Here is an 11284-nt window from a genome sequence, read left to right on the forward strand (position 1 = left end):
CTGTAATAAATACATGTATTATATATATATATATATATAATTTGTAAATTTACTGATAGAATCAGAAATATTTAAAGTATTTAAGATCTGCTTCATGTTTTCTTCTTCCTGTGGTTGAGAAAAAAAGATAGGTTATACAAATACAAAAAGAAGTGATATCTAATCCAAAACAGCCAAGCTGTAAAAAAGAGTGCAACCCTCAAAAAGGCTATGGTAAAAAAAGATGTGAAATCCAAGGTGGCGGCCAAGAAATGACTGTGATGGTAGGTTAATGGTAAAAATTTTAATAACGACAATTCAGGTGAATTTTGTGCCAAGACCAAGTGGCACCAAATTCACCTGAATTGTCGTTTTAAAATTTTTACCATTAACCTACCATCATAGCCATTTCTTGGCCGCCACCTTGGATTTCACATCTTTTTTTACCATAGCCTTTTTGAGGGCCGCACTCTTTTTTACAGCTTGGCTGTTTTGGATTAGATATTCTGGTAAATATCAAATTGTAGCATTTTTCGAGCTCTGCAAGATGCCATAGCTAAAAATCTAGTTTTTTTCTACTTTCAAAAACCATTTGAACTCCTCTGAAATAAATGTTTCCAACTACCATCTACGAAAGGACCCCTCCAGTTAGTAAGCCACCAATGCTTTGCCAGTAACTAAATATTACTAGCCTTTCGGCACCGTAGAAAGTAGCGCTGGCTATATAGCTAGTCCAGAAACGGCATGGCGACTAACTGTGAGGTTAGCTACGTGTTGTCACAAGTGCAAGCATATTCTACAGAGCAAATCCTCCACTAGACTATACTACATGATTATGGAACGCCAAATTCAACAAAAATCAGGCTAATTTTTTATTGCTCTGTAGCAGCTGGCTAGAAGCCATCAGTAGGCATCATGAATGCTACAAATGACAATAGACAATTAATTGGTTGCACACACCTTTTCATGCCATGGGTAAACAACATCTCTTCATTGTCTTCGCTTTTGTATAAATGTTTCACATGTTCACACGTGCACTGTTATCAGTGGTTGTCCAAGTCATCATAAGAACACGCTATCCAAGTTCACCTACAGCTGATACTCAAGACCACGACGCCCGTTACCTACAATTGGTGACCCTGACGCCTGGCTTTTAATTTGTTACCTCATACAGTTCTACTCATGATAAGATCCGTTACATCGATGTTTCTCGGATTTGATCGATGTTTTGTAATCGATGTTACAGCATTACAGGCTATACACGTGGCTACAATCGTCAATGGACCATATATATGGTAGCTAGTCTACTTATATATATATATATATATATATATATACTATCTATCACTTCACTGGCCGCATGCAAATAAACATACTGAGGCGCCATAGATTAACTCAGTTTGGCCTCCAAGTTCAATCACCCGGCATACCTCTTTCTGAATGTTGTTCGGCGATCGGCAATTCTGTATACCTAGTTCTTTTTTAACTTCGAATTTCACCTTCTCACTGTTCTCCGAAACCGCATACTAGACTAGTAGCTATGCCGAAATGATCAAAGCATATGGAGTCTCGTGATTAATGATAATGATAATTAATGACCAGGAAGCAGTTAGTTGCCATCCCTTCTGATAGTAAGAAAGTTGCTAACAGCTCACTGTACTCGTAAGCTTGAGTCCCTGAGTGTACATCTGCAATGTAAATTTAAAGATGCCGCTTCTCTTGAAACATCAAGCCATCTCAGTGTGGAACCAACCTTTACTTGGTTTTCATCCTGGCCAACTATCATATCACGTGCCTCCTCTGATACTCTTCCAACTCCTACATCATTGGCGAATTCAAGCTAGTTCTGTTTGTCGCCTTTTTAAATCTACAACATGGCTGCACATATTTTGAACGACTGTTCTGTGGCACTTCAAAAAGGCAGATACACCTACCGGCATGATGAGGTTCTGATGTGTTTTTTTTTGTCAAATATTTGGTTACACTGTGGAGATACTGTAGTTTATGCTGATATTGATCATTACAGAGCTACTAATGCCCCTGTGGCTACTATCCGACCATCTATAGTAACTACATCTTATTGTCCTGACATTGTTAGCTATTTACAATGAGCAGCATAGATGGTGGGATATAGAGTACTGTACCCTAAATGCAGCTTTGTAAGATTAAACTGCTGGAGCTAACATGCCCATTCAACACCACTGAACAACTACATAGCTACAAACTGCTTGTGAGCGTAAATCTAGCAAACCTGAATATCAATTATTAGTTTCAGAGCTGTATCATTTAGGGTACATTGCTCTATATTCAACACTTGAAATTGGCTACTTGGGCCTTTTTCTTTCTCCCTAAATCAGAGCTCTGCAAGCTACAATTAAGCAGTCCGGCTGTGGCAACTTGTAAATCCATCTAAAATTTAGCAAAGCTGCTCAGAAAGCTATCTCTTCATTGCAATGTATATTTTTAGCACTGAATGGAACACTTCATTATAAGTTAGTTAATCATTCTTAATGTTTATGTGTTCGTCTTGTATGTTACAGTTTTTGGTGTATTTTTGTACTCTTCCTTGCCATGTTTGTACCGTGCACTTTTGCACGTATAGTCACATGTGTCCAAAGTATTTGTAATTGTGTGTTTTGAACATGTTTTCTTTCTCTCTCAATAGCCCAATTAGTATAGCGGCACAGCGCAAAAATCGTGCACTTTTTCATAGAAGTGCTGTATGGCCTATTAAGTAGTATCTAATCCAAAACAGCCAAGCTGTAAAAAAAGTGTGCGGCCCTCAGAAAGGCTATGGTGAAAAAAGACGTGAAATCCAAGGTGGCGGCCAAGAAATGGCTGTGATGGTAGGTTAATGATAAAAATTTTAATAATGACAATTCAGGTAAATTTTGTGAAGCAGCACAAAAATTCACCTGAATTGTCGTTATTAAAATTTTTACCATTAACCTACCATCACAGCCATTTCTTGGCCGCCACCTTGGATTTCACGTCTTTTTTCACCATAGCCTTTCTGAGGGCCGCACACTTTTTTTACAGCTTGGCTGTTTTGGATTAGATTTCATTTCTTTTTGTATTTGTATACCCCAAAGCCGGCCTATGGCCAGCTTTGGGACTTTTTTAACCTATGTTTTTTTTCTTTACTACAGGAAGACGAAAACATGAAGTAGATGTATTTTAAATATTTTATCAGTAAATGTACAAATTATATATATAATACATATGTGATCGGATTTGCGAAAAGGGGTCTTCCACACACATCCAATTTGCCAACTTTGACAATTGATAACTTCAGATTGGAAAGAGCTATTGCCTTGAAATTTGGACAGTGGTGATTTCTTTGCAGCTGAACTCTCTACATGATAGTTTCTTTGTAGCTGAACTCTCTACAAGGTAATTTCTTCTAGCTGATCTCTCTACAGGGAGATTTTTTGTAGCTGAACTATCTACAAGGTAACTTCTTCTAGCTGATCTTTCTACAGGGTGATTTGTTTGAAGCTGAACTCTCTACAAGGTAACTTCTTCTAGCTGATCTCTCTACAGGTAGATTTGTTTGTAGCTGAACTCTCTACATGATGGTTTCTTTGTAGTTGAACTCTCTCAAGGTAACTTCTTCTAGCTGATGTCTTTACAGGGTCACTAGTTTGTAGCTGAATTCTCTACATGGTGGTTTCTTTGTAACTGAACTCTCTACAAGGTAACTTTTTCTAGCTCATCTTTCTACAGGGTGATTTATTTGTAGCTGAATTCTGTACAGGTGGTTTGTTTGCAGCTGAGCTCTTTAAAGAATGGTTTCTTTGTAGCTGAACTCTCTACAAGGTAACTTCTTCTAGCTGATGTCTCTACAAGGTCACTAGTTTGTAGCTGAGCTCTCTACAAGGTGACCTCTTCTAGCTGATCTTTCTACAGGGTGATTTGTTTGAAGCTGAACTCTCTACAAGGTAACTTCTTCTAGCTGATCTCTCTACAGGGAGATTTGTTTGTAGCTGAATTCTCTATAAGGTGATTTGTTTGTAGTTGATCTCTCTGCAGGTTGATTTGTTTTAGCTGAACTCTCTACAGGCTGATTTGTTTGTAGCCGATCTCTCTACAGGATAATTTGTTTGTAGCTGAACTCTCTACAAGTTGATTTGTGTGTAGCTGATCTCTCTGCAGGTTGATTTGCTTGTAGCCGATCTCTCTACAGGGCAATTTGTTTGTAGCTGATCTCTCTACAGGGTGATTTTTTTGTAGCTGACCTCTCTTCAGGGTGATTTGTTTCTAGCTGATCTCTCTACAGGGTGATTTTTTGTAGCTGACCTCTCTTCAGGGTGATTTGTTTCTAGCTGATTGCTCTACAGGTTGATTTGTTTGTAGATGAACTCTCTACAGGGTAATTTGCTTGTAGCTGAACTCCTTACTTTGTGTCTAGTTTGTAGCTGATCTCTCTAGAGAGTGATTTGTTTGTAGCTGATCTCTCTACAAGTTGATTTGTGTGTATATAGATGATCTCTCTGCAGGTTGATTTGTTTGTAGCCGATCTCTCTACAGGTAATCTGTTTGTAGCTGAACTCTCTATAAGGTGATTTGTTTGTGGCTGATCTCTCTGCAGGTTGATTTGTTTTAGCTGAACCCTCTACAGGGTGATTGCTTGTAGCTGAACTCCTTACATTGTGTCTAGTTTCTAGCTGATGTCTCTACAGGGTGATTTTTTGTAGCTGAACTCTCTTCAGGGTGATTTGTTTCTAGCTGATCTCTCTACAGGTAGATTTGTGTTGATTTGTTCATTGCTGATCGCTCTAAAGGTAATTGATTTGTTGCAGTTGAACACCCTGCAAAGTGTTTTGTTTGTAGCTGATCACTCTAAAGGGTAATTTGTTTGTAGCTGAACTCTCTCCACAGTGACTTGTGTGTAGCAGACTTCTGTGTAACTGAATTCTCTAGAGAGTGACTTAATTGTAGCTGAATTCTCTACACAGTGCATGATTTGTTTATAGCTGAACTTTCTTCAGTGTGACTTGTAATGTTCTGAATCTCTATAGTGGTATATTTGTTTAACTCTCCACATGGTGACTGTCTTCTTGCTGAAATGTCTATAAGATTAACTGTTTGCAGCTGAACTCCCTACAGAATAACTTGTGATGTAATAAAATTCTATAATGGAGTAAATAAATTAGCCGAATGCTCTATTAGGGTGACTGTTCTATTAGAGTATCTAGATCTCGCATTTGCTACACGGAGTTGGCTTTCGAATCATAACTCAGTGGTTTGTAATCCGATTCTTCTGTACTACTGCAAGGACTTTCTATGAAGATTATTCCAGCTATACACCGATTTTCAGCTCATTGCTCTAAGCGGTTTGCCTAGTAGGCTTGAAAACTAATACTTTTTATTCATAAAAATCGATCGCGTAATTGTGACACAGGTTGGGTTTTGTGTCATATCTCCGTGGTCTTTATCTCGATTCCTTTCAAACCACCAAAAGGCACTCCTACGATGGTTACTCCATCTACATAGCAATTTTCAACTCATTCCATTAAGCGGTTTACCCTGTAGGCGTGACAACAAATCGATCTTGTTTTACGCGAATAATCGGTCATAACTCCTGAACCATTCATCGGATTTGTACCAAAGTTGATGCTAGGATTCGCCTTTGGACTCCCTTTCTGTGTGCCAAATTTCAAGGCGATCGGAGTACGCGTTTGCTTGTTATAGCAATTTTTTGCAAGAGTGCGAAAAGACGAAGAAGAAGAAGAAGAAAAAAACGAAGAAAAAAAAACGAAACTTTGGCAGCTCGTATCTCGGAAATGACTGCAGCGATTTCCTTCAAATTTGGAATGTAGACTCCCTTGGCTGGCGGGCAACTGTGTAGCAAATTTGGTTCCAATCAGATAAGTGATCACCGAGATACAAAGGTGTGAAAATGACGTTTTCGTTCTTCCTGTCAATATACTCACGGTGTGGCGCGCCGGCTTCTTGGGCCGCACGACACACTACCGTGTGTCTTGATGTGGCTTAAATATCTTGTAACTGTGTCCCCTTGTCACACTTGGCAATTGGTGGAAAAGTTGATCTGGTTGTATATTACTCGATTTCGATGGAAAACATTGTAAACCATTAACATATCAGCTTGATAATGGCAGTCGGAAAGTGAAGGGATGTTGTGATGTTGAGACACCTTAAACGATCTTCATACTGTAAGTTAGATAGATCTGCAATGTACTTAATAGCTCTTCTTTGTACAGCCAGATTCTAACATCTGACAATCACCACCAACACATGTAGCTCGGCCCCCAAACAACATTAGCTTATCCATAATGTGGTCTTACTAAAGATTTGTAGAGCAATGGGAGTTGTACTATTCAATGAATTGAAGGATTTCTTTATAAGTCCTAAGATTCTACTAAGCTTGTTTGCAGCTGCAGCTGTTTGGTTGTGAAGCTTGAGGTTGGAGTCTATCAGTATACCTAAATCTTTTAATAGAGCAGCATAGCAGAAAAATTGTGCACTTTGTGATAAAAGCATGAAACTTTCCACATAGTTAGTACACCTGATGACATGAAATTTGATAGGTGGAGCCATCGCAAATTTGACTTTTGGTGTGCTTTACAGCTCATTTTATGTCTAAAAATAGTGACCTTTGTCTATATATCATGCATGCAACACTCAAATTGCTCAAAGTGGGTGCCAAAGTGAAGATCTTTATCCAAGAAACAAGTTGATACTTGTTTCAAGTTCATAGCTTATTCCATTCCAAAGTCATCGTCACTTATAGGAGTTACAAATCCATTAAAATTTCACCGCCCACAAAATTCATTAGATATCTACATTCTTTGGTTAGAAATTCAATACTTGTATTTATTTAGCTAACTACTTTGGCATTGCAGGGAGCATATTATAACCAGAGAGTGAAAAGAAATCCAGGGGTGGGGCATAAACAGTATGTACCCTCCTCTCTTGAGGTAGTTCAACAAAGGTCATAGTTGTTCTATTGCCAGTTTGACCTTGAAGTCTAGGGTTGTTTATGGCTATACTTTGCATATAGATCAGTCAGTATTTGAGATATAAAACTCAGTAATATGTCACAGCTGCGTGCTATAAGTCAGCCGAGGTTGCTGTAAAATATGTTTTCGATGTTTAACGTCTTATACCTAACTTGCATTGAACTGATGTAGACATTTAAAGCATGCAAATGTGTGAATTGATGGGGAAGAATTACAATCCCAAGCTCCCTACATCTTGTACCCCCTTTTAATTGCACTTTTAAAGTTAAGATTTGTCAAAGGCCTTAGGAGAGACATACCCAATGGCAAGGGAGTATGAGATGTGGAGGAACCTGATCATTGAGGGCATAACCAATTGGACATCTTTGCTTGACAGTGCTGTATGATATATACAGCAAATTTATTCCACCATTGCTAATATACAAGTCTTACAACCTAAATATCAGTCTTTAAACATTGTATAGCAACTTTGGCTGAAAGTAGCACACAGCTGTCACATGTTACTGAGTTTTATACCTCAAATACCAGTCTATGAACAAAGTATAGCCATAAATAACCCTAGACTTTGGGTTCAAATGGCAATACAATAAGCTATAACCTTTGCTGAACTACCTCAAGAGAGGAGGGTACATACCCCTTATGCCCCAACCCTGGATTTCTTTTCACTTTCTGGTTATATATGTTAGCTGCAATGCCAAAATAGTTAGCTAAATAAATACAAGTATTGAATTACTAACCAAAGAATGTAGATAAGGAATGTAATCTAATTAATTGCGTAGGCAATGAAAGTTTAATGGATTTGTAGCTTGTATAAATGACTATAACTTTGGAATGGAATAAGCTATGAACTTGAAACAAGCATCAACTTGTTTCTTGGATAAAGATCTTCACTTTGGCACCCATATGTATTTTGAGCAACTTTAGTGTTGCATGGATGATATATAGGCAAAGGTCACTATTTTTAGATATAAATGAGCTGTAAAGCACACCAAAGGTCAAATTTGTGATGACTCCACCTCTCAAATTTTATGTCATCAGGTGTACTATGTGGAAAGTTCCATGCTTTTATCACAAAGTGCACAATTCACCCCTTTTTGTGAGTATGCTGCTCTACTATTGTGTTTGGACACATCTTGCAATCTTATAGTATGTATACTTTGGATTAGTGTTTCCCAGATGCATGATGAATGACTTTACTATGTTAAACTTTAGAAGCCATTTACTTGACCATTTTTTCTAAGGTTAACAAGTCTTGCTGTGATTAACAATAGGACAGTAAGGCTTGTCATCATCAACGAACAATAATGCAGAAGACTTAATCATGTTGGGAAGATCATTAATATAAATTACAAACAAAAGACCCATTGCAGAATCTTGAGGTACTCCACTAAGAACTTTGCTCATATCTGATTTCTTACCACCAATTGTTACAGCTTGACACCCTGTTTAAAAAGCCATGATCTATTCATATAACTCTTGAATAGCTTATGTTGTGGACCAATACACCACCTCATATCCTCCCATATCTCTAAATGCTCCAAGAAACCAAAGTTGGGCTTGACACTTGATTTGATGGCCACTATGCTCTGCAGAGCAGCACCCCGAGACAATTTTTCAGACTTCATCAGATAAGCAGCTACAATAGTTGTAGTTTTTGCAAGCCACTCCATGCATGCAATGCTTCCAGCTTTCCTAGCACCTTCAATATAATCAATACATGCTTTAAAATGTTGGAGCAGGTTGGAAGATGGCATGTCTTTAGCTTCAATGTGTAGCGTGCAAATTTCACCAGTTAAACAAGCCTTCTGACATTCTATGCCAAATTTCATGAAAATCGGGATTTTTTGTTGATTTGGCATGGAATGACCCAGTAGTAGCACTGCCCATTCCAGTAAACACCAAAGGAGTGAATGAGCCTATGACCATTTTATGATTATGAGTACCATACTGCTATGAAACTGATATATTTAGGAAAAATCACTAAATAAATGTCAATCAAATTATAATTAATCTAAAAATACTTGTACCGATTGGAATTCAATAGTATCATGTATGGGTAGATTGCTCCAACCACAGAAAGATCTAGGGTAACAGCTGAATTGTTCTGGAAAAGGAATCTCACAATGGAGAAATAGTGTTGGAAAAGTAGCTAGGACTGATGAGTAAGCAATATTCAGGGGCGGATCTAGAAATTTCAGAGGGGGTTTCTGGTTCTCTGGAATTGCAACTTCAACCTAGCTGCAAGTTGAAGACCCAAAAAAAAAAAAAAAAAAGAAGGTTGCAAATGCTGTGAAGGTGATTCAGAGGTAAAAGTATGAAGTTTTGCCCATAATATAATAAAGTATGTATAACTCTCTGTAATTTTTATCACCCAGACAAATTGTAGGGCGTGCGCTATTTCAGAGGGGGTTTCTGGCCGAAACCCCCCTAAAACTGTCCCTGATATTGTAGACCTCAGATGAGCAGCATGAGGTGACATTGTATGATCTCAATATTTTGTACACATCAAAACATTCCAACCAACTCAGTATTAGCATTAGGTGTACAGGTAAAGGCCTGATCTTTATTGGCCTATTATCGTGTATAGTAGGTAAAATTATGTGATGTTATTAATAATTGCAACATAAAAACTATGCAGATTATACAAAGAATTAACTAATTGGTAATCATACAAAAATAGACCAGCTACAGTTCAAGTTAAAATCATTCAATGGAGTGCATTAATGGCTCTCACAGTCACAGTAAAAAATGAAGATCTCACTTTCGTAGATGACTGTAACTTAAATAATTGGTAGTTGTGACCCCTAGTTATCGATGACCTGTTACTGGTTAACAATTCTGATGAATCTTCTTGCACTAACATCCAAATGAGCCTCATCCTCAACAATGGCTGTTCCATACATTCTGACCAGCAATACAGGTTGTATGGCAACATCACAACATACCCTTTCTCAGCTTTCTGCAGCTTTTTAAACATACTTTATATAGTATCTTTAAACAGGCTGTAGGACCAGGTGTCCTACAGACTTTCAGCACTTGTGCCTTAAAGCCTTAATAAATTAAAGAATAAGTATATGCCTCAGACAGAGCACTGAGAGCAGTCATGATGAAGTACCTAAGTTCATGTCTAACAATAGGGAACCCTCCTGATGAGCAATTCATTAAAAGCCATGGCCACAAACACACAGACACATTTGGAAGAAAAACCTAATGGTCAGTATCCAATTGCATCCCAAAAGGCTTTCTCAGGGCAACCCCATGTTCCTTAAAAGGGAGAACAAGGTAGAGCCCCAGGATTTTAAAAGTTAAAATTCATTGAGGAAATACAGAAGTTAGCTGAGAGGCCAAGGATGCCTGTTGTTATTGTCTCAGGCCTTTAGCCTACCTCAAGCCTCAGGGGTGGATCCAGGGGAGGGGGGGGGGGCTTTGGGGGCTGAAACCCCCCCCCCCCCCCCCCCCCCCCCCCCCTTCACACTTTTAGGCTTTACTTGATCAATATGCTGAGTATTATAATGAAATTTTGTCTTAGCATAATTATATGGTCGCTAATAATACAAATACTCATAAAACCACCTTATAAACATCTTTCCAAGGTATTATCAGTGGATTTATGCTAAAGTTTATGCAACAAGGACCCGGATCAGCATTGGAGGTGTATAAGATCGAGATACTCTAATAGAGCAGTCAGCTAACTACTCTAATAGAACATTCACTGGAAGCATATAGTTGGTTCTGTTATGGAATTTTTCCAAATCTGCCTGCACCTATACATACAATGAAGTGCATTGGTCTGTTTAAAGGGCTTCATTCATCTACTTGTGTAGTTAATATGTATGGCAATACTTAATTCACGTACACAATTTCCATTGAAAATGCTGTCAGCTTCATGTTCAAATTTCAAAATTTTCCACTTTTAACATTATTATTCTACATGCAACTATTCAGTGTTGTGAAATTGTGAGAGGGGTGCATCATGTACTTGGTTGTCTGTACCTACCCAAACTTTTCCATTAACAAAATGCTTCAGGGAGCCATACCTATAATCTAAAGGCAGTATATAAAATATCTACAGGCAGAAAATATTATGAATTTTATGTGGAAATGTCTCCAAATTGCAGTATTTTAGCATCTATTTTTCAAAAATTTCCTGGGGGGGCATGCCCCCAGACCCCCTTAGTTCCAGCATGCTCTGCACACTTCTACCCAAGAGATTAGTACCTTGAGTTAGCCCCCCCCCCCCCCCCCTTTTATAAATCCTAGATCCACCCCTGAGCCTGCATGATCATAGCCCATATTAATATACCATTAAATTCCTAGAGTCT

At 38.2% G+C, this 11284-nt stretch overlaps 1 protein-coding gene across 2 annotated transcripts in view; it reads right to left on the minus strand.

Moving 5' to 3' along the window:
• The window catches only part of LOC136250892 (E-selectin-like), a 148006-nt gene extending 146492 nt beyond the window's left edge, over positions 1–1514 (minus strand). For both annotated transcript variants that reach the window (XM_066043233.1, XM_066043232.1), the window contains exon 1: positions 1410–1514. The gene's annotated coding sequence lies outside the window, so the exon portion shown is untranslated. The remainder of the gene's footprint in view (positions 1–1409) is intronic.
• Between the last annotated feature and the right edge of the window lie 9770 nt (positions 1515–11284).

The sequence above is a fragment of the Dysidea avara genome, chromosome 3, assembly GCF_963678975.1.
Source record: "Dysidea avara chromosome 3, odDysAvar1.4, whole genome shotgun sequence".
Classification (NCBI taxonomy): Eukaryota; Metazoa; Porifera; class Demospongiae; order Dictyoceratida; family Dysideidae; genus Dysidea; species Dysidea avara.